Here is a 25,116-nt window from a genome sequence, read left to right on the forward strand (position 1 = left end):
ATATGAATTTAGTGCCATTGTATTGCCTGTAAGGTGACTGTTATTGTATATTGTCTCTGTTTCTTTCTGATCTACTACTTTTAGGGTCTCTCTTTGCTTAGAGGACCCCTTTCAGTATTTCCTGTAGAGCTGGTTTGGTGTTTGCAAATTCTTTCAGTTTTTGTTTGTCCTAGAAGCTTTTAATCTCTCCTTCTATTTTCAATGATAGCCTAGCTGGATATAGTATTCTTGGCTCCATGTTTTTCTCATTTAGTACTCTGAATATATCATGCCAGCTCTTTCTGGCCTGCCAGGTCTCTGTGGATAAGTCCGCTGCCAATCTAATCTTTTTACCATTGTACGTTACAGACTTCTTTTCCCTGGCTGCTTTCAGGATCTTCTCTTTGCCACTAAGACTTGTAAATTTTACTATTAGGTGACGGGGTGTGGACCTGTTCTTATTGATTTTGAGGGGAGTTCTCTGCACCTCCTGGATTTTGATGCTTGTTCCCTTTGCCATATTGGGGAAATTCTCTCCAATAATTCTCTCCAATATACCTTCTGCTTCCCTCTCTGTTTCTTCTTCTGGAATCCCAATTATTCTAATGTTGTTTCGTCTTTATGGTGTCACTTATCTCTCGAATTCTCCCCTCATGGTTCAGTAGCTGTTTGTCCCTCTTTTGCTCAGCTTCTTTATTCTCTGTCATTTGGTCTTCTATATCGCTAATTCTTTCTTCTGCCTCATTTATCCTAACAGTGAGAGCCTCCATTTTTGATTGCCCCTCATTAATAGCTTTTTTTATTTCAACCTGGTTCGATTTTAGTTCTTTTATTTCTCCAGAAAGGGCTTTTATATCTCCCGAGACGGTTTCTCTAATATCTTCCATGCCTTTTTTGAGCCTGGCTAGAACCTTGAGAATCATCATTCTGAACTCTAGATCTGACATATTACCAATGTCTGTATTGATTAGGTCCCTAGCCTTTGGTACTGCCTCTTGTTCTTTTTTTTTGTGGTGAATTTTTCCGCCTTGTCATTTTGTCCAGATAAGAGTATATGAAGGAGCAAGTAAAATACTAAAAGGGTGGCAACAACCCCAGGAAAATATGCTTTAGCCAAATCAGAAGAGATCCCAAATCGTGAGGGGGTAGAAAGGGGATAAAAAGAGGTTCAGAAAGAAAAAAAAAAGAAACAATTAAAAAAAGAAAACCAATAAAGAAAAAATATTAAATGGAAAAAATATATATATTAGATAAACTAGTTAAAAAACATTAAAAAATTAAATGGTAATAGTTAAAATGTTTAGCAGAAGAAGAGAAAAAAAATTGAAAAAGAAAAAAAATTAAATTAACTGCAAGGCTAAAGAATCATGGGGAGAAAGCCATGAGTTCCGTGCTTTGCTTTCTTCTCCTCTGGAATTCTGCTGCTCTCCTTGGTATTGAAACTGTACTCCTTGGTAGGTGAACTTGGTCCTGGCTGGGTTTCTTGTTGATCTTCTTGGGGAGGGGCCTTTTGTAGTGATTCTCAAGTGTCTTTGCCCCAGGTGGAGTTGCACCGCCCTTACCAGGGGCCGGGCTGAGTAATCCGCTTGGGTTTGCTTTTGGGAGCTTTTGTTCCCTGAGCGCTTTCCGTAGAGTTCCTGGAGGATGGGAATGAAGATGGCGGCCTCCCGGTCTCCAGCCCGCAGGAGCCGAGAGCCCGGGGCCACACTCCTCAGTGCGCCCTCAGAGAACAGCGCCCAATTACTCCCGTCTCCCTGGCCTCCGGCCGGGCTCCGAGCTGACCGACCCTGCGACCGGTTCAAGGTAACCCCAAGCTTAGAGCTCACTCCTCGGCTCTGTCTCTGTAGCCGGCTTCCCCGTTCTAATACCTGTAAGCTCTGCGACACTCAGAAACCCCCGATCCTTCTGTGACCCTGCGGGACCTGAGGCCACGCTGACCCCGCGTGGGCTTCACCCCGGTTTAGCCTCTGGAGCGATGTCCCTCAGCGGAACAGACTTTTAAAAGTCCCGATTTTGTGCTCCGTTGCTCCGCTGCTTGCCGGGAGCCGGCCCCTCCCCCCGCGGTCTATCTTCCCATCGCTTTGGATTCACTTCACCGCCAGTCCTACCTTTCAGAAGGTGGTTGATTTTCTGTTTCTAGAATTGCTCTTCTTCTTCTCTTTGATGTCCCGTTGGATTTGTAGGTGTTTGCAATCTTTAGATAAGCTATCTAGCTGATCTCCCGCTACCCGAAGTAGTCTCAGCCTGCTACTTCTCCGCCATTTTGACTCCTTCCCTTGTGTGTTCTTCATAGACACATCTTGTGTTATTGAGGAAGCTTCCTTTTATTTCTGGTCTTCTGAGAGTTTTTTTAAAGTTTTTTTTTTTTTTTTTTTTTTTTTAAATTTAACATAGAGAAAGAGAAAGAGAGAGAGCACAAGCGGGGGAATAGCAGGCAGAGCAGGTAGAGGGATAAGCAGGCTTCCTGCCCAGTGAGGAGCCCAATGCGGGACTCGGTCATAGGACCCCAGGATCATGATCTGAGCTGAAGCCAGCCGCTCAACAGACTCTATTTTACTTTTATGTACAAAATACAGAAATAATATCACATTACTTCAAATATTTGAAATTTTTCTTGAAAAAGACTGATAGTAGAGGATGCTGAGTACATGGAACAGTGACTCAAACATGCTTCTCTAATTTCCATTTGATTCCCTACCGCTGTCTTCTCTGAGAGTAGGAAGGACCTCAAATTACTGTGGTAATTTCGATTTGGTTGTGTTGAGATCCTACTCCGGTGTCTAGTGAGAAATTAGAATGTTGTTGCAGCTCCAAGTATTTCATAATCTGTGCCAAGACCAGACATTTTAGGGACCATTTACTTTATTTATTTACTTTATTATGGTTTATTTGGAAGAATAAACCATCTAATTTTTTTCCCCAAATAAATAGTCATTGCAGCCCAAGGTATTATATACCCTCATTGTGAATGCTCCTGGCCTCCTCTTTCTAGAGTAGAGGTTGGTCTCCAGTGATCTTTGGTGGTCTGACGGACATGAAACTGGCTTTAGTCACACTGGTGGTTGGGTCCACTCACCCCCAGTGCAGGCGCTTCTCATGACCTGGGCAAGGTTTTGCCCTGGTAAGAGCTCTGTCCTTTTAATTAAGTTATCCATAGCAAGTGTCAGTTAAGAACAAAAGCTCTAGAACCTAACTAATCTTGGTTCAAATTCCATCTTTACTACCGTCTATATGCTGACTTTGGAAACTTAAACTTTTAAGTGGGGAAAATAATAGACTTACTGATATGTAGATTTGTTGAAATGATGCATCTAAAACTCCTAGCACAGTATCTGCCACAAAATAAGCTTTCAGTAAACATCAGCTGTCATTGTTAATAGCTATTACTATTACTTAGATACATGCTGCTTTCATATCTAACATAGGACCACATTAACTCAATTGACACAAGTACACAAACCAAGGGAAATAAAGCAGAACCAACAAAGTGCTTTAAGTAAGATATTACTAATCATGTAAATAAAAACAATATACTTCTTTATAAGAGGAAATTTTATTTAGAGTAAAAAAACAATTTCTGTAAAAGCTACACACAATGAACATATATTTCTATACGCTTAGATCTAAAACAAGTTAAAACCAGTTTGAAGATCAGTGAGTTCTCGTTAGTTCTTTAAGGCACAAAATGTGTGGGCTTTTTTTTTTTTTTTAAGATTTTATTTATTTATTTGACAGAGATCACAGGTAGGCAGAGAAGCAGGCAGAGAGAGATGGGGAAGCAGGATCCCAGCTGAGCAGAGAGCCCCATGCAGGGCTTGATCGCAGGACCCTAAGATCATGACCTGAGCCGAAGGCAGAGGCTTAACCCACTGAGCCACCCAGGCGCCCCCAAAATGTATTTTTAAAGTGCCTTTAGTTAGAAAAAAGTCACTGATGTACCTTGAAATGAAAGATTGCAACCAAAGATTGAAGAAGATATTTTACCATTCTTCATTTTCTGTTTAAGCTTTGCAGAGATCGATGAATTTCAAATCATTATGCATCAGTTAGTAGGTGCAGAGAAAATGCTTTAATGTCTGGAAATTCCATCAACCTTATTCCTCTGGCAAAAAAAGGAATTGCTTAGATGAGTGTTCTTGAGACCAACGTGCTATAATTACATATCAGACATCTAAGTAAACACAAACATTACAAAGGTGTGCAGTTTCAGCAACACATTCTGGTTTTCAGAGAATTAATTTTAGACCAGATCCACTGGTTTCTCAAAAGACACAGTTCACCATTTTTGGCTAGTGCATGACAGTGGAAGTACCACAGTATAACAAGGTGCTCTCGGCTATCAGATAATAAATACAACACATGTTTCCCGCTGCTTTATTGTACGTGCACTTTCTTTCCAAAAGAGTTCGGCAAATGTTTGCCCTCCCACACACAAACTGCAAGAATGCTGACTCTCTCAGGAGACAACTGAAATCCACAGCTACTCGATTCCCCACTACCCACCCCCTCTTTTTAAGAGGAAAAGTTTAAAAATAACCAACTTTTCTCAGCCCTCTTAAGTGCATCTTTTCCCTGGGAATCACTTTGTTTTTATATTTTCTGCCTCTCTTTTAAAATTGAAAGCACGAATGCTTCATTGCCTAAGAAACTGAGTAAACTTGCTTTCTGAAATGTACCTTTTAATGTCTTTTATGATTTTGTTTTTCTTCCCTTATTTGTGCTCTCAGCTGTGGATGAATTTCCGTGCAATGCATCATTTCTTTAGGAGTTCACACACCGAAGAAATAGAAATGGAAAATGGTTTCTATTAAGAGAGAACAGCTTTCTCGAGTCCCCAGCAGATGCTGTCAGTGAGCTGCCCTCTGGTTGCTCAGCACAGCAGATCAGCTCAACCCTCCATAGGGCTGCCAGGAAGAAAGGAACATATTTCTGGTTGTTAAACAAATGAAGGCATTCTTCACTTGACTTTACCCTCTTATTGTTGCAGAATACAGCGTATACCTAGGGGTTTGTAAATTTAAGTCGCACATCACTCCGCTTTGTCTAAAATGATTCCTATTATTACAACCCCCGGCTTTCGTATGATTGGTTGCCTGTGATTAACTTGTTTTTAAGCTTTCTCCCCACCATGCCACACATCATATCACATAGCATCTGCATACACCAACACACTGCTTCTGTTGTTATTAATTTGTTCTAATAGACTAAAAGCTATTGTTTCTATCCCTATTTCTCTTCATAGCTGAGGACAACCTCAATGAATCTTTCCATGGTGGAGGCAGCCAGTTGGTTTGTACGTAGTGTTTGGCCTATCTTCATTTGGAGAGCGGCAGGATGAGATCCAAACATCTATTTTAGCAGATTTGTGATGTGAAGGATAAATTGGACTTGGACTAAACAGAGCATGACTCACACAAGCAGTATTAGAAGGGATGAGGCCAGAGGAGGAATAGGGTGGTGGAATATCTGCTTTATAATCCACACTAGTGTTTTGGTTTTTTGTTTTTTAAATTTATTTTTATATAAGATTTTTATTTATTTATTTGACAGAAATCATAAGTAGGCAGAAGCAGGCAGAGAGAGAGAGAGGGAGAAGCAGGTTCCCCACTGAGCAGAGAGCCCGATGTGGGGCTCGATCCCAGGGCCCCAGAATCATGACCTGAGCTGAAGGCAGAGGCTTTAATCCATTGAGCCACTCAGGCACCCCTGGTTTTTTGTTTTTAACATTGGCAGGGAAGGTGTGTGATAAAATGGATCTGTGGAGTGTGGCATAATGCTCCTTATTCGTGACTATTCTGTGGTTCCTGGCTTGTCCCATCCCTGTTACTAGTGGGGAACTTGCCAGCTTCTGTGTAAGCTAAGTTATCTGCACCGTGCCCCTCAGAGTGCTGTCCTCGGCAAACCAAGAACGGGGTCTCCCACCTCAAGATGCTCTGGGGATAAATGTGATTTCATACTCAAGAGGAGTCAGGAGGTGTCAAAATCACCTGTTGGACCTTGAAATAGGAATGTTTGTTCACAATTAAGAAGTTGAAAAGGAAGCAGCAGCAGACTTTTAAATCTTCCTTCCTAGTCATTTACTGTGAAATCTAACTCCATTCCTGGAGCAGAATTGATGGCATTTTAGGACTTTAGTGTTTTTCAGGTATCAATAAATTTCTGCTAGTGTCTCTCAGCCTCTCTAATAGCCAGCAGGGCCAGTAATAAAACCTAACAAAAGGTTTTAGTAAAAGAAGCTAACATTCCCCTATATTATTTAGACATATTTTAGGCATTCTTTTGACATTCATTTGACTTGAGTAACCATATATTTCTACAATTATTTTTTTAGCCATTTTATTTTAACATGGAGCAAAATTAAACAAATGTATAGCTTTTTGTTTGACAGAAAGCCATCACCTTTCACATCAACAATGTCAAGTAGTAGAACACTACCAAGATAGCAGAACTCACAACTTTTCCACTTCATTAGCTCATGTCTCCCCCTCACTAATAATGACTCACTTTTGTTTATAATTAATCATCTAAGTGCACATTACTAAACATTAGTGTTACGCCTTGCCCATTTCTTCAAACTTCATTTATGTGAACTCATATGGCATGCCTTTGTGTCTACCTTATTTTTGAGCTATAGGTTATGTTTGTGAGTTTGTTCATGATGTAGCATGTAGCTACTGTTGATGTGTAATATTCTTTAATCTGATTATACTGAATTTATAAAAGCATTTATACTATTGGATTAGCATTTAGAATATTTCCCGTTTTGGGCTCTTAGAAACAATGCAGCGATAAATATTCTTGTTCATGTCTTGAGGTACACAGTTGGGCAGATTTCTCATGGGTGTATAACCAGGTGTAAAACTGCTGTGTGATAGTCTCTATATCTTCAACTCTATTAAATGAGATCAAACCATTTTCCAAAGTGGTTATACCCATTTTTACTATTAGCACATGATAGCTTTGTTTTTCGGCTCTCTGTTTTTTTTTTTTTCTCCTTGTAAATCTCTTCCCAAATACATTTTCATAATTCTGTGGCTTTAAAATAAGTTGAAATATCTAGTGCAGCAAATTAAATTCCTAAAGATTATCTTGGGTATTCTGGACAATGGTATATCCAAATACATTTTAGAACCCCCTTGCCAATATATAAACTTTACACACATGCAACCTGTTGAGATTTTGATTGGGATTAAATCTATAGATTAGCAGGATATTTTATATTTTTGTGGTATTGAATCTTTGCAGTAGTTCATCATTATGTTTATTAGGCCTTACTTTTCAATAATGTTTTCTAATTCTCTGGGTAGAGGTATCCCATATCTTTTTATAGACTAATTCCTAGTTATTTGAATTTTTATTCTATTATAAATGATCTCTTTTTATGTTTTCTTAATATTTGACGTTGATACATAGAAATAGAATCACTTTTTATATATTGATATTTATAAATATATATGTATCATGCAACTTTTGTAAACTCAGTAATTTATGCTAGTAATTTTGTTGTAGAATGTGCATGTTTTTCTTTAAACACAGTTAAGTTCTATATGAACAATGAGAGTTTTACTTTTTCCTTTCCAATCAAACAATACCCCTGATTTGTTTTTCTTTGTGAAACTTTCAGTATTTCATTGTTAAATACAAAATCTTTGCTTTTGTGTATCATTTATCAGTTTAAAGCATATTTTTTGACTTCTGTGTGCTAAGTGTTCTTTTCATTCATCAAATCTTTCTGTTGTATGATAAATCTTGTCAATACAATATTTACAGTAGTAAATATTGTAAAATACACAGCATAAAATTTACTCTCAACCATTTTAGGTGCACAGTTAAGTTTATTGGTACATTGTAGAACCATCACCACCATCCATCTGTAGAACTCTTCTTCTTATACAACTGAAACTCTGTACTGACTAAACAGTAACTCCCCATACCCTCTTATCCCCCAAACCCTGACAGCCATCTTTCTAATAGAGATGTCTATGAACTTGACTCTTCTAGGCACCTCATAGAAGTGGAATCATATAGTATTTGTCCTTTTCTGACTGGCTTATTCCACTTAGCATAAGGTCCTCAAGGTTCATCCATGTTGTAACATGTGTCATAATTTCCTTCCTATTTACAGCTGAATAATATTCCATTGTAGGTACATACCACATTTCATTTGCCACTTATCCATTTATGGACACCTGAGTTGCTTCCATCACTTAGATTTTTTAAGTAATGGTCCTATGAGCATAGGTATACAGACATGTTTCTGTCCCTGCTTTCAGTTCTTCTGAAGTGGGATTGCTGGATCATATGGTAATTCTATTTTTAATTTTTTAAGGAACCACCATATTCTTTCACATGGTGGTTGCACCATTTTTACATTCCTACCTACAGAGTACATGGGTTCTAATTTTGTGACATCTTTGCCACTAAGCATTTTTCTTAAATTAAGAATTAATGTTGAATTTTACAAAAGATCTTTTCAGCATCTATTCTGATGACAATATGCTACTTTTCCCTTTCTTTTGTTGACATGGTAAATTACATTGATTTTTAAAAATAATTAATCCATTTTACCTTTCTAGAACACACATTGTTCATGACATTTTAGCTGTTTATATATTATTGGCTTGAATTTCTAATGTATTGTTTAATGTTTTGGCATTTATGTGTATGAGAAAGAATTGCTTATAAATTGTTCCTTCTAATTGCATTTTTATATCAAAATCATGCGGCTCTCATAAAATCATTTGGACAACATAATCCTTTTCTGTTCTCTGGGAAAGTTTGTGAAAGATTGACGTAATTTTTTCCTTAAATATTTTGTGGAATGTGCTGGGAAAACCATTTGGGCTGAGACTTTGTTTTGTGGGTGATTCTTAATTTTGAAATTAAGTATATTTGTAAAATATAAGGCAATTCAGGATTTTTGTTTTATCTTTGATCTGTTGATCTGTTGTTTGCTTGGACTTTGTCCATTCATGTAAATTTTCCAATGTTAGTATAATGGTACTCTATTATGATTATCTTAATATCTTTTGGACCTTTAGTGACCTCCCCTATATTCTTGACTTTATTTTTGTGTTTTCTTTCCATTTTCTTTAGTATTTTCACCATGGTTTACCAATTTTAATAGTCTTTTCAAGCAAACCAGTGTTTGGCTTTATCAATCCTTTCAATTTTATGTATTCTTTCTAGTTCTTTTTTTTTTTTTTTTTTTTTTTTACTGCCTTTGGTTTTAATTTGATGTTGCTTTCCTAATTTTTTTCTTGGATACATAAATAGCGTATTCTTGGTCATCTTTTCTAAAATATACATTTAAATGGTTAAATTCTTTCTAAAAATATTTTATTTATATCCCATAAGTTTTAATGTGTAGAGTGTTAAAATGTATTAATTTAAAAGTATTTTCTAATTTTTATCATTACTTCTTCTGGAACCAATGTACCTTAGTGGAAATTTTTTATCTTGGGCAATTTCTTTTTATTCCTAAGGTAAAGTTATTTACTCACTTCCATTACTTCAATAATTTCTTGGTCTAGATTTCTCTTCATTGGGATATATTTTTTAATTACATATTTTGCTGATAGGATAAATTTTGGAACTAAGTCGTTTCCAAAGCATGGAAAGAAAGGAGAGAATGCAAAGATGCTAAGATTGCTCTAATGTGCACCATATTCTTTATATGTTCTTCCTTTCTCCTGCACCTTCCTACCACCTCTTACTTCTACCCATTTCTTCCTGTTTGTGCTCTTAGTCACCTACCTGATCAAATTTTTTTTCCTTGCTCCAGGAAAACCTTGATATTGTTCTCTAGATCCATTGACAAATTCAGTTTGTAGTCATCACTTACACTTTATTCCTTTGCTTTGATTTATATGATATTTATATCCAAAAATATTTGCCAGGAACTTATAAAGGAGTAACTTACTTCATGAAATCATAGACACTGGACATCATGGTTTTTCTTTTTTCTGGACTTACTTTCTACCTACAGAAATCTTAACTATTGCTGTCATATACCATCTGTCTTCTCAGTCCTTCTCTCCTTAGTTCTGTGTTTGTGCCTCTGTGTTAGCTTTCTGCACACTGTAAATTGTTTTATTTTGGGTATTGCCTCTCGATTAAAAATTTCTCAGGGTGAAGAATCACATTTTATGCATCTATTATTCCCTACTGCCTCATAATAATGAACACTTTCTAACCATGTTAAATGCCCAACTAGAGCCAGAGGACATAAAAGAGAGAGGAAGAAGCTTCCTATCTCTGCAAAGCTTCATACCCATGCCAACTTAATTAATTTTAATGTTTAAGAAATGATCCTGTCATATATATATGTGTGTGTGTATATGTATACACACACACACACACATATATATAATGTTTGTAAAACACTTTTATTTATGTGCACTTATGAGTGTAGTATTGAAAGCTACAGATATATTTTTTTTGGTTTACAAATTTCCTACATTTGTTTTCTGCAAATACCTCACTGTCTTTAGCATATCGAGGTGCTTAAAAACAAACATAATTTCAGCACATAACATATGTTAGAGGGCCAACGCAAGCACTTTGCTGTGTAGAAGGCACTCTGTAAATGTTCCTTTCATTTACTTTTTCAATGGCTATCTACTCTAGGTGTCATGCCTACCCAATCCGTTTCAGCAAATATTATTTTCTTTTTTGTAACTTTTCTCTGTACTCTAAACAAAAAGAATAAATTTTTTGAAAAAGGTTGTGAAAAATTGCCACCAATTTAACCAATTTGATAGAGCATCCTTCCCTGGATTAAATAACTATTAATTCTTGTATCCACCGTATCAATGACAATATTGTGTTTCTGTTTAAATAAATATGCATTTTCTTTGTATAAGCCCGGGGGCATACAATAATGATCTATGACTGTAGTGTAAATTGAGGTAGATCTTAATAGCACCCACCTCTGTGTCACAATGTGGGACTAAATGGAGAAGGATATTACAGCCTAAGATGATCACTTCTAACTTTTATATATAAATCTAACAGTTGACTCTTACATATCAGAGCACCAAGAAAAAAAGGAATGCTCAAAATTTTCTTATAAAAAATCTTTAAGAAATGTATTTTCTATGCGACTTAACACTGAGTACATCTTAAATAAGTGCGAAAGAATAATAGCCAAATAATGAAAATATATGGAAATGTATGTGTTGTTAGGTTATATTACCCACACATAGAAAGGAAAACAAGACCAATGCTGAGGGGGAAAAACCCAGCTGTCATTTACTCTTCTATGCTGGGAAAAATCACATAAGAAAGAACTTTGCAAACCTATTCTCAGCAAAGCACATAGCTTGACCATTAAAAACAGCAACAATAAACAAATAGAAACTATACAGCAAAAGGAAAATAACAGTGAGCCTCGTGCCTGATATTATTTATTTAAACATTTTGTAATGCTAAACTGAAGCCTCCCAACAGTGGCAAGGAGCTGCGCACTCTCCTTTGCCTCCTTGCAGCCCTTCTCCTCAAATCTTTGGTTACAGCGCTATGACAAATAGGGCACATCCTCTAGCAGACTGAAAGGTCACTACTTTGTTTATATGACTCTTACAGTCTGAAATTTCAACAGAACAAATCCCACAACAGGCTCTGGTCCCTCCAGGGATGCAGTCTTTTTATGGCATTGTTTGCCTCTCAGAAGTTTTGTGAGATAGTGCTTAGCATTTGGCATATGTTGACTTTGCCTGCGTGGATGTTAGGTCCGCACTAAGTAATGGTTCAAAAACCCAAGCAGAGCCACCCAGGAAAGCCAGGGATGCCTGGAACTACCATCAAAATGGATTAGGTGCAAACTCTTATATTTAAAGTTGGTTAAAGGATATAAACTTTTAGTTACAAGGCAAATAAATTCTGTGTATCTAATGTAATAATGTAATAACTGTAGTTATTAATAACATTGTGTATATTTGAAATTTGCTAAGATGGTAGATCTTAATGTTCTTACACACACACACACACACACACACACACACACCCGTATGTGAGGTAATGCCTGTGTTACTTAACTTGTGATAATAATTTCACAATATATAAATATATCAAATCACGTGATATACCTTTGATATATACAATTTCATTTGTCAAGTATACCTCATGAAAGCTTCAAAAAGACAAAACAACACAAAAGCTGTCATTTTTGTCACTTGATCTGGAAGATCCAGTTATTCTCTGTGTTCACCCCAGGTCCTTTGTCTCCATCTAAGTTCAAATATTTAATGTCCATATTTAGAGGTTGGGGTGAGGCTTGTTTCTTCAAACAGATCATGGGCTAGTGATAGTGGGGCAAAGGAAGACTGGATCAGTTGAAGAGGAGTATGTTATTTGGGTTTGGAATATGATAAATGGGACCAAATACCTTAGCTCGGATAGTGGCCATGTTTCTTTTATGCGGATAGTAATGGTTCAATCTTGTAAGGATATTCCCCTTCCTAGTGAAAAATTGCATTGCTTATGGTTGAAGGGAAGTATGCAGGGACTGGGCTAGGGAGGAGATGAGTAGCATATTTAAATTGTAATAGGAATCCACAGGTATTGCCAAGGGAGAGTCAGGTGGAGCTTATCAACTATACTTTAAAAAAAATGAATCTAACCTTTCATTCATCAAACAGAACCCTATATAAATGTCAGTGAGCATCCACATTCAATTAACATTGTGACTTATTCATCAGTTAGGGATATAGAGTGTGGGGACTCCTGTGGCTCCTGAATCATAATGGTAGAGACCTTTCTTCAGCTGTCTTCCGGTGAGGATGCCTCACCTGCTGTATGTTGAGCACCTTTCATTCAATCTCTACTTCAGACATTTATCAGACAGTCCCTGGGCAATACGCAGGTAGGATCTCACATTGGGTTCATTGCCCATCAAGACTCCAATGAAAAGCCAGCCCCCGGGAATGCAGAACTGACAGCCTACCTCCCCCATCCCTCCCTGCCTCTTGCAAAAACAAAAAAGTTGAGGGGAGTTGTTCTGTGGTTCTTAATATGTGTGTTGTTTACGTATAAACATTTGTTAGAGGGGGGAAAAACAGTTATACTCTCCTGATGTATCTGCATTCAACCCTTCTTCGGGGTGCACTTTTAATTCTGCAGCCAGAGTATTAGCAATATTAAACTGAAAATGTCACAGAATGTCAAATCTGAAAATGTCACTGGGAAAGGGGAAGAAAAAGATGGTGACCCCATACCATCCAGAGATGAAATAAATATGCTGCTCTGGTACTGTACAATGGTTTTTTTTTTTTTCTTTTTCTTTTTTCTTTTTTCTTTTTTTTTAGTGGGTATAATTTTATACATTTTGCATCCTATTAATTTTCCTGGCATCGATGGAGAAATATTAGAACAGTGAGAGTGCTGAAGACAAATTAACTCATCAATTACATGTATGGGACAGTGGAGACTGAGTTTATTTCACCATTTCAAATTGCAATAAAACTGTAATTACTAACTCGTGGAATCTTCATGGAAATCTGCATTCATTACCACTTAATTTGGAGTCAGTGGCTGCTGTATACTTTTCTCTAATATCTGCCACCAAGTAGAAGTAGTAGGAAAGACTTTAGAATTAAAGCAGCTGTCCCAGTCAGTCCCCACAGAAGCATTTTTCTAATCATTCAAACTAAATTTTGCCCATGAAACCGGTGAGATGAGTTTGTATTTAAATAGTGCAGAAAATGGAAAATGAAAGTGTTGTTTGTTCAAGGACACAAGTCCCCTTTCTCTGTCTCTTCTCTCCATTTCTAACTTGTTGCCACTCAGCCCTCTTCCGTCCTTTCCTTACGACCTTAAGTCCCGCACAGTGAGAGTGGGTTCCTACAGGAAGAATGGCCAAGGGGGAAGGTGAAACCAGGAGAGGCAGCTTCAAATTCTGTCTATTACATTTTCCAACTTTATGGTTGTGAGCAAGTTATTTCACCTCTTGGAAACTCTGTCCTGTCATTTGTAAAGTAGGGATTACGATGCCAACCTTGAAAGGGTTATGAGAGCATTAAGTGAACTAATACATGCAAATACCCCTAGTGTAGCACAGAGCACTTTGATGCTGGCTTCTCTTATTTTAATCTTTAAAGAAAACTAGAAATTATAGGTCTTCCATACTGTGTCATGATTTATGGAGTGGATTGAATTTCCCGGAGAGTTTTGCATCTAGGAGGATCAAAACTGCATTTATTATACATAGGCCGTTTGTTTTTGTTTTTGTATCCTTAATATGGTTGAAAAACAAAGTTCTATATAAAGGGAAAACTGATCTTTTAACCAGATATCTTTCCCTTGCCACTATGAATTAAGTCTGAAAGGCATCATTTAATGTTATTATTTTTATTTCTTTAGTCAGTAACTGACACCTGGGAAATTATAGATCACAGGTGTAATGGGTCATATGAGGGCAGAAATCACCTGCATTTTATTTTGGGATCAGTGATGTTTTTCAAAAGTCTGTTTCTGTCAACTACAGGTTTTGATGTATGTGCAGAGAGAAGCAAGGGAAACAAGTGTCTGTGGTGTGTGCACTGAGGAACAGAGGCAATAAAGCCTACTCTCTGATCTCAGCAACAAAAAAAGAGCACAAGGGTTGGGGACCTAGTTACAAACATAAGATGCCAACTAGAATCAATCTTTTAAATGAGTTGAAAGTAATGACACATGCTTAGTTAAGAGTTGTAAAATTCCATCCACAAACAGTGTTAGCCGTCTTTGTTCATCTCAGAGTACCTTTCCATTGGAGAGACTTCTAAAGCTTATTAGCCCTTACTAACACAGTTAACTGAGCACAGGTAAGGGTGAAAAAATTAAATTCCATGCATTCACTGTCATTTGCTGGCTATTTCTGGGTATCACTCCATACCTGTGAAAGGTGCACATGCTGCCCCTTTATCAAGCCAGACTAGTTAAATGAACGGATCATTTCTTAAACTACTCTAGCAAATTACTATGGACTCCATGCGCTTGAGTTGATCCACCTATATGTAACATTTACATTGCTGGTCAGACCCTGTTGAGCAAATGCCGTGCCCCTGATTTCAAACTGCTTGGGCTGAGTCTCCTGAACAGTGCCAATTCAGCACGGGAAACAAAAATCGAGGGAGTCAGGGGTTTGGGGATTTTGAAGATTCCGTTCAAATAACAACTGCTATCTGCAAAACTAATAAGATTTAAATGAGTTAATACTCAGCTCTTCTAAGAGCTCCTTCCACATAATAAGCTCTTAGTTAATATTAGGCATTATTACTTTACTGCTTTTGCTGTTTATATGGTTAAAACTAGGATACTGTTGTCAACTAGATGTAATATCTTAATGTAGAAAAAGGAGAATTCAGCTTTTTATGATATCTGATGGAAAATTCCAAGCAAGAAAGCTTGTGCTCTGACTTCAGTAACTTGTGGACGAGCTACCACAGTTTACTAGTTGATGTGTATAATCCATTATATAGCTAAGAAAAAAAAATAGGATTTAGTGGGGGAAAATTGTGTCATTTATAAATTGATGTCTGTTAACTTAACTGATTAAAATGCATATTTTCAGTATGAACTCAAAATTGAAAATAAAGCAAAGATAATCTTTACTCTAATTCTTTTTAATTCCAAGATCCTATTACAGAAGGAAAATTTGTTGGTCTTAGAGATAGGAAGGGGTTTCTAGAAGTTTATTCATCAATGTTTTTTCCTGAATTGATCTAAGCTGTACCTGCCAGTATCCATCATACCATCTCTGGTCCTTGTTCAACTTTTCCCCCCTTTGAATATCCTGAACTGTGTTGATAAAATGAAAGGAAATAGAAACACCATTAATGGCCAGGATTTGTTTAAAAAAAAAAAAAAAAGTTAGTGCACTTTGAACAAATGAGAGGGATGGCTTTTTGTTTTTTCCAGAAATATAAAGCCTTATTATCCAGCTCTTGCTTTGGACTGTATGCAGCAATATATAGGAAAACCCTGATACCACTATTTTTCAATAGTTTGTTTTGTTTCAAATTTTCATTTAAATTTTAGTTAACTTAAGTGTAATATTGGTTTTAGAGTAGAATTCAGTGATTTTCATCGCTTATAAACATACAACACCCGTGATCATCGCATGTGCCCTCCTTAATCCCCATCACCCATCTAGCCCATCCCCCACCTATCTACCTCCATCAACCCTTATTTTGTTCTCCATAGTTAAGGGTCTCTTATGGTTTGTTTCCCTCTCTCCCCCCCGCTTCCTGCGTGTTTGTTTTTTCTTATATTCCACATAGGAGTGAAATCATATTTGTCTTTTTATGACTTATTTCACTTAGCATAATACTCTGGTTCCATCTGTGTCATTGCAAGTGGCAAGATTTCATTTTTTTTGATGGCTGAGTAGTTTTCAGTATTTTAAATGTACCTAAGAACCTTAGGATCTCACATTATGTGCTGTATTTATTTCCCTATTTTTCTTGAAAGTAGCTTGTCTGTTGGCTTGTGCAGTTTTCCTAAACCACGTCTACTTTTCTGCCTTCTTTGTTGTCTCCTTCTAAATGTAAGCCTTTCCTAAGGTTGATTCTTCAAGTTTCCTTTGCCCTCCCTTCCCCTTGCTCCAAGCTCTCCCTTTTTTTTTTTTTTTTTTTAAGATTTTATTTATTTGACAGATGGAGATCACAAGTAGGCAGAGAAGCAGGCAGAGAGAGAGAGAAGAGGAAGCAGGCTCCCTGCTGAGCAGAGAGCCCAATGCGGGGCTCGATCCACGGACCCTGGGATCATGACCTGAGCTGAAGGCAGAGGCTTTAACCCACTGAGCCACCCAGATGCCCCAGCTCCAAGCTCTTTTGTAGACTACCTCTAGTTCAGTGGGCATTTTCTTTTTACACAGATAATGTCCAGCTCTATTTGACATGTTTCTTGACTCAGCTTTCACACTAACTCCCAGACATCTTTTTTCAGATATAATATCAGCAGATTTTATTCAATATTTGAAACATCATTTTTCCCCCCTCCAATACCAGCATTTGTCCTTGGGAATGGCATTGCTATTTTCCCATGTTAAAAAAAGAACTTTGACCTCTTACATGTAAAAACTTTGAAATAACTCTATATCAAATTATATTTGACCTGTGGGATTTCTTGTTTTTTTTTTTTTTTTTTTTTTTTTTTTTTTTTTTTTTTTTTTTTTTTATCCCCAGGGGTACAGGTCTGTGAATCACCAGGTTTACACACTTCACAGCACTCACCATAGCACATACCCTCCCCAATGTCCATAACTCTACCCCCCCTCTCCCAATTCCCCTCCCCCATCAACCCTCTGTTTTGTGAGATTAAGAGTCACTTATGGTTTGTCTCCCTCCCAATCCCATCTTGTTTCATTTACTCTTCTCCTACCCCCTAACCCCCCATGTTGCATCTCCTCTCCCTCATATCAGGGAGATCATATGATAGTTGTCTTTCTCCGATTGACTTATTTCGCTAAGCATGATACCCTCTAGTTCCATCCACGTCGTCGCAAATGGCAAGATTTCATTTCTTTTGATGGCTGCGTAGTATTCCATTGTGTATATATACCACATCTTCTTTATCCATTCGTCTGTTGATGGACATCTAGGTTCTTTCAATAGTTTGGCTATTGTAGACATTGCTGCTATAAACATTCGGGTGCACGTGCCCCTTCGGATCACTACGTTTGTATCTTTAGGGTAAATACCCAGCAGTGCAATTGCTGGGTCATAGGGTAGTTCTATTTTCAACATTTTGAGGAACCTCCATGCTGTTTTCCAGAGTGGTTGCACCAGCTTGCATTCCCACCAACAGGATAGGAGGGTTCCCCTTTCTCCGTATCCTCGCCAGCATCTGTCATTTCCTGACTTGTTAATTTTAACCATTCTGACTGGTGTGAGGTGATATCTCACTGTGGTTTTGATTTGTGTTTCCCTGATGCCGAGTGATATGGAGCACTTTTTCATGTGTCTGTTGGCCATCTGGATGTCTTCTTTGCAGAAATGTCTGTTCATGTCTTCTGCCCATTTCTTTTTTTTTTTTTTAAATTTTATTTATTTATTTATTTTTAAACATATAATATATTTTTATCCCCAGGGGTACAGGTCTGTGAATCACCAGGTTTTCACATTTCACAGCACTCACCATAGCACATACCGTCCCCAATGTCCATAACCCCAACACCCTCTCCCAACCCCCCTCCCCCCATCAACCCTCAGTTTGTTTCTGCCCATTTCTTTTTTTTATTTTTTATTTTTTATTTATTTATTATTTTTTAAGGTTTTTTTTTATTTATTTATTTGACAGACAGAGATTACAAGTAGGCAGAGAGGCAGGCAGAGAGAGAGGAGGAAGCAGGCTCCACGCTGAGCAGAGAGCCCGATACAGGGCTCGATCCCTGGACCCTGGAATCATGACCTGAGCCGAAGGCAGAGGCTTTAACCCACTGAGCCACCCAGGCGCCCCAGTTTCTGCCCATTTCTGATTGGATTATTTGTTCTTTGGGTGTTGAGTTTGCTAAGTTCTTTATAGATTTTGGATACTAGCCCTTTATCTGATATGTCGTTTGCAAATATCTTCTCCCATTCTGTCAGTTGTCTTTTGGTTTTGTTAACTGTTTCCTTTGCTGTGCAAAAGCTTTTGATCTTGATGAAATCCCAATAGTTCATTTTTGCCCTTGCTTCCCTTGCCTTTGGCGATGTTCCTAGGAAGATGTTGCTGCGGCTGAGGTCGAAGAGGTTGCTGCCTGTGTTCTCCTCAAGGATTTTGATGGATACCTTTCTCACATTGAGGTCCTTCATCCATTTTGAGTCTATTTTCATGTGTGATGTAAGGAAATGATCCAATTTCATTTTTCTGCATGTGGGCATCCAATTTTCCCAACACCATTTATTGAAGAGGCTGTCTTTTTTCCACTGGACATTCTTTCCTGCTTTGTCGAAGATGAGTTGACCATAGAGTCGAGGGTCTATTTCTGGGCTCTCTATTCTGTTCCATTGATCTATGTGTCTGTTTTTGTGCCAGTACCATGATGTCCTGATGATGACAGCTTTGTAATAGAGCTTGAAGTCCGGAATTGTGATGCCACCAACTTTGGCTTTCTTTTTCAATATTCCTTTGGCTATTCGAGGTCTTTTCTGGTTCCATATAAATTTTAGGATTATTTGTTCCATTTCTTTGAAAAAAAAAAAAGGATGGTACTTTGATAGGAATTGCATTAAATGTGTAGATTGCTTTAGGTAGCATAGACATTTTCACAATATTTATTCTTCCAATCCAGGAGCATGGAACATTTCTCCATTTCTTTGTGTCTTCCTCAATATCTTTCATGAGTACTTTATAGTTTTCTGTGTATAGATTCTTAGTCTCTTTGGTTAGGTTTATTCCTAGGTATCTTCTAGTTTTGGGTGCAATTGTAAATGGGATGGACTCCTTAATTTCTCTTTCTTCTGTCTTGTTGTTGGTGTAGAGAAATGCAACTGATTTCTGTGCATTGATTTTATATCCTGACACTTTACTGAATTCCTGTACAAGTTCTAGCAGTTTTGGAGTGGAGTCTTTTGGGTTTTCCACATATAGTATCATATCATCTGCAAAGAGTGATAGTTTGACTTCTTCTTTGCCGATTTGGATGCCTTTAATTTCCTTTTGTTGTCTGATTGCTGAGGCTAGGACTTCTAGTACTATGTTGAATAGCAGTGGTGATAACGGACATCCCTGCCGTGTTCCTGACCTTAGCGGAAAAGCTTTCAGTTTTTCTCCATTGAGAATGATATTTGCGGTGGGTTTTTCATAGATGGCTTTGATAATATTGAGGTATGTGCCCTCTATCCCTACACTTTGAAGAGTTTTGATCAGGAAGGGATGCTGTACTTTGTCAAATGCTTTTTTAGCATCTATGGAGAGTATCATATGGTTCTTTTTCTTTCTTTTATTAATGTGTTGTATCACATTGATTGATTTGCGGATGTTGAACCAACCTTGCAGCCCTGGAATAAATCCCACTTGGTCGTGGTGAATAATCGTTTTAATGTACTGTTGAATCCTATTGGCTAGTATTTTGGCGAGAATTTTTGCATCTGAGTTCATCAAGGATATTGGTCTGTAGTTCTCTTTTTTGATGGGATCCTTGTCTGGTTTTGGGATCAAGGTGATGTTGGCCTCATAAAATGAGCGTGGAAGTTTTCCTTCCATTTCTATTTTTTGGAACAGTTTCAGGAGAATAGGAATTATTTCTTCTTTAAATGTTTGTAGAATTGGGGCACCTGGGTGGCTTGGTGGGTTAAAGCCTCTTCCTTCAGCTCAGGTCATGATCCCAGGGTCTTGGGATCGAGCCCCGCATCGGGCTCTCTGCTTAGCAGGAAGCCTGCTTCCTCCTCCCTCTCTGCCTGCTTGTGATCTCTATCAAATAAATAAATAAAATCTTTAAAAAAAAAATTCTCTCTCTCCCTTTCCCCTGCTCTCTCTTTAAAAAAAAAAAAAAAAAAAAAAAAAAATGTTTGTAGAATTCACCCGGGAAGCCGTCTGGCCCTGGGCTTTTGTTTGTTTGGAGATTTTTGATGACTGTTTCAATCTCCTTACTGCTTATGGGTCTGTTCAGGCTTTGTATTTCTTCCTGGTTCAGTTGTGGTAGTTTATATGTCTCTAGGAATGCATCCATTTCTTCCAGCTTGTCAAATTTGCTGGCGTAGGGTTGCTCATAGTATGTTCTTATAATTGTCTATATTTCTTTTGTGTTCGTTGTGATCTCTCCTCTTTCATTCATGATTTTATTTATTGGGTCCTTTCTCTTTTCTTTTTGATAAGTCTGGCCAGGGGTTTATCAATCTTATTAATTCTTTCAAAGAACGAGCTCCTAGTTTCGTTGATTTGTTCTATTGTTTTTTTGGTTTCTATTTCATTGATTTCTGCTCTGATCTTTATGATTTCTCTTCTCCTGCTGGGTTTAGGCTTGCTTTCTTGTTCTTTCTCCAGCTCTTTTTGGTGTAGGGTTAGGTTGTGTACCTGAGACCTTGTTTCTTGAGAAAGGCTTGTACCGCTATATATTTTCCTCTCAGGACTGCCTTTGTTGTGTCCCACAGATTTTGAACCATTGTGTTTTCATTATCATTTGTTTCCATGAATTTTTTCAATTCTTCTTTAATTTCCTGGTTGACCCATTCATTCTTTAGAAGGATGCTGTTTAGCCTCCATGTATTTGGGTTCTTTCCAAATTTCCTCTTGTGATTGAGTTCTAACTTCAGAGCATTGTGGTCTGAAAATAGGCAGGGAATGATTCCAATCTTTTGGTAACGGTTGAGACCTGATTCAGGACCGAGAATGTGATCTATTCTGGAGAATGTTCCATGTGCACTAGAGAAGAATGTGTATTCTGTTGCTTTGGGATGAAATGTTCTGAATATATCTGTGATGTCCATCTGGTCCAGTGTGTCACTTAAGGCCTTTATTTCCTTGTTGATCTTTTGCTTGGAAGATCTGTCCATTTCAGTGAGGGGAGTGTTAAAGTCCCCTACTATTATTGTATTATTGTTGATGTGTTTCTTTGATTTTGTTATTAATTGGTTTATATAGTTGGCTGCTCCCACGTTAGGGGCATAGATATTTAAAATTGTTAGATCTTCCTGTTGGACAGATCCTTTGAGTATGATATAGTGTCCTTCCTCATCTCTTATTATAGTCTTTGGCTTAAAATCTAATTGATCTGATATAAGGATTGCCACTCTTGCTTTCTTCTGATGTCCATTAGCATGGTAAATTCTTTTCCACCCCCTCACTTTAAATCTGGAGGTGTCTTCGGGCTTAAGATGAGTTTCTTGTAGGCAACATATAGATGGATTTTGTTTTTTTATCCATTCTGATACCCTGTGTCTTTTGATTGGGGCATTTAGCCCATTAACATTCAGGGTAAGTATTGAGAGATATGAATTTAGTGCCATTGTATTGCCTGTAAGGTGACTGTTATTGTATATTGTCTCTGTTTCTTTCTGATCTACTTCTTTTAGGGTCTCTCTTTGCTTAGAGGACCCCTTTCAATATTTCCTGTAGAGCTGGTTTGGTATTTGCAAATTCTTTCAGTTTTTGTTTGTCCTGGAAGCTTTTAATCTCTCCTTCTATTTTCAATGATAGCCTAGCTGCATATAGTATTCTTGGCTGCATGTTTTTCTCGTTTAGTACTCTGAATATATCATGCCAGCTCTTTCTGGCCTGCCAGGTCTCTGTGGATAAGTCTGCTGCCAATCTAATCTTTTTACCATTGTACGTTACAGACTTCTTTTCCCGGGCTGCTTTCAGGATTTTCTCTTTGTCACTAAGACTTGTGAATTTTACTATTAGGTGACGGGGTGTGGACCTATTCTTATTGATCTTGAGGGGAGTTCTCTGAACCTCCTGGATTTTGATGCTTGTTCCCTTTGCCATATTGGGGAAATTCTCTCCAATAATTCTCTCCAATATACCTTCTGCTCCCCTCTCTGTTTCCTCTTCTTCTGGAATCCCAATTATTCTAATGTTGTTTCGTCTTATGGTGTCACTTATCTCTCGAATTCTCCCCTCGTGGTCCAGTAGCTGTTTGTCCCTCTTTTGCTCAGCTTCTTTATTCTCTGTCATTTTTCTTCTATATCGCTAATTCTTTCTTCTGCCTCATTTATCCTAACAGTGAGAGCCTCCATTTTTGATTGCCCCTCATTAATAGCTTTTTTGATTTCAACCTGTTTCGATTTTAGTTCTTTTATTTCTCAAGAAAGGGCTTTTATATTTCCCAAGAGGGTTTCTCTAATATCTTCCATGCCTTTTTCGAGCCCGGCTAGAACCTTGAGAATCATCATTCTGAACTCTAGATCTGACATATTACCAATGTCTGTATTGATTAGGTCCCTAGCCTTTGGTACTGCCTCTTGTTTTTTTTTTTTTTTTTTTTTTTGTGGTGAATTTTTACACCTTGTCATTTTGTCCAGATAAGAGTATATGAAGGAGCAAGTAAAATACTAAAAGGGTGGCAACAACCCCAGGAAAATATGCTTTAGCCAAATCAGAAGAGATCCCAAATCGTGAGGGGGTAGAAAGGGGATAAAAAGAGGTTCAGAAAGAAAAAAAAAAAGAAACAATTAAAAAAAGAAAACCAATAAAGAAAAAATATAAAAAGGAAAAAAAAATATATATATATATTAGATAAACTAGTTAAAAAACGTTAAAATGAAAAGGGTAAAAGTTAAAAAAGTTTAGCAGAAGAAGAGAAGAAAAATTGAAAAAGAAAAAAAATTAAATTAACTGCAAGGCTAAAGAATCATGGGGAGAAAGCCATGAGTTCCGTGCTTTGCTTTCTCCTCCTCTGGAATTCCGCCGCTCTCCTTGGTATAGAAACTGCATCCTTGGTAGGTGAACTTGGTCCTGGCTGGGTTTCTTGTTGATCTTCTGGGGGAGGGGCCTGTTGTTGTGATTCTCAAGTGTCTTTTCCCCAGGCAGAGTTGCACCGCCCTTACCAGGGGCCGGGCTGAGGGGCTGAGTAATCCGCTTGGGTTTGCTTTGGGGAGCTTTTGTTCCCTGAGCGCTTTCCTTAGAGTTCCGGAGGACGGGAATGAAGATGGTGGCCTCCAGGTCTCTGGCCCGGAGGAGCCTAGAGCCCGGGGCCCCACTCCTCAGTGCACCCTCAGAGAACAGCGCCCAATTACTCCCGTCACCCTGCCTCCGGCCGCGCTCCGAGCTGACCGAGCCTGCGACCAGTTCAAGGTAACCCCGAGTTTAGAGCTCACTCCTCGGCTCTGTCTCTGTAGCTGGCTTCCCCGTTCTAATACCTGTAAGCTCTGCGACACTCAGAAACCCCCGATCCTTCTGTGACCCTGCGGGACCTGAGGCCACGCTGACCCCGCGTGGGCTTCACCCCGGTTTAGCCTCTGGAGCGATGTCCCTCAGCGGAACAGACTTTTAAAAGTCCCGATTTTGTGCTCCGTTGCTCCGCTGCTTGCCGGGAGCCGGCCCCTCCCCCCGTGGTCCATCTTCCCGTCGCTTTGGATTCACTTCTCCGCCAGTCCTACCTTTCAGAAAGTGGTTGATTTTCTGTTTCTAGAATTGCTCTTCTTCTTCTCTTTGATGTCCCGTTGGATTTGTAGGTGTTTGCAATCTTTCGATAAGCTATCTAGCTGATCTCTTGCTACCTGAAGTAGTCTCAGCCTGTTACTTCTCCGCCATCTTGACTCCTCCCTTCATTCAAGCTTTATGCTTTCATTGCTATCACTCTTACTCAGACCCACGATCCTTAACACCCACATTACTATGGTGACCTTCAAGCTGGCACCCCATTTCTAGCATTTTTTCTGTCCTAACTGCTGCAACATTAGACAGAAATACTGGTCATGCCCCTGCTTTCTATGGCTTCTTAAATAGATTACTCCTAGATTTCTCATTTATGGCCCTTATTTTGCACCTGTGCACACCCTATGTTCTAAGGCAAGGGTTGCCAAACTACCAAGGGCCAAATTTGTGCTATCCCCTGTTTCTATTAATAAAATTTTATTGGAACATAGTTTCATTTATGTTCATATTGTCTTCACTATTTTCATACTAAAATGGCAGAGATGAATAGTTGTGACAGAGGTTGTATGATCTGCAAAGCCACTAATATTTACTACCTGGCCCTCTACAAAAAAAAAAAAAAAAATTGCTGATTCTTTCTCTAGACCTTTTGAAATTTTCAAGTTTAATAATTTAGTATGTCTTGGGTTAGGCCTGTGATTCTGAATTTCTAGCATGATGCAAATGCTCTTGTACTACAGATCATACTTTGAGAAACAAAGGTCTAAAGCAAATTTACCAAAGGCTAGCCTCATAAATTATTAGGAGAGAGAGAAAGCATCTATGGTTTCATGACCAAATCAGGCTATGAATTCACCTCGGAGCCTCCTGGTACATATAACTATACTAACAACTTTAAGAATCTCTGACATAAAGACAAACAGAAAATAAAATAAATCACGAATCATGGACTCTTGTTCTCCTGGTTCGGTTACTTCTAAAACTCCCAAAATCTGTCCTTACTTTGGTTCATTTGGTTCTTTTCTAATGTTCCCTCTTTCATGAATCTTTTCTTGGTTCCATGAGCTATACCTCTCCTCTCAATCTTCAGGGTGTGGTTTCCACATCTCTCTTAAGAATTTGTAACCAGAGCTC

This window comes from Lutra lutra, chromosome 13, assembly GCF_902655055.1.
Source record: "Lutra lutra chromosome 13, mLutLut1.2, whole genome shotgun sequence".
NCBI lineage: Eukaryota > Metazoa > Chordata > Mammalia > Carnivora > Mustelidae > Lutra > Lutra lutra.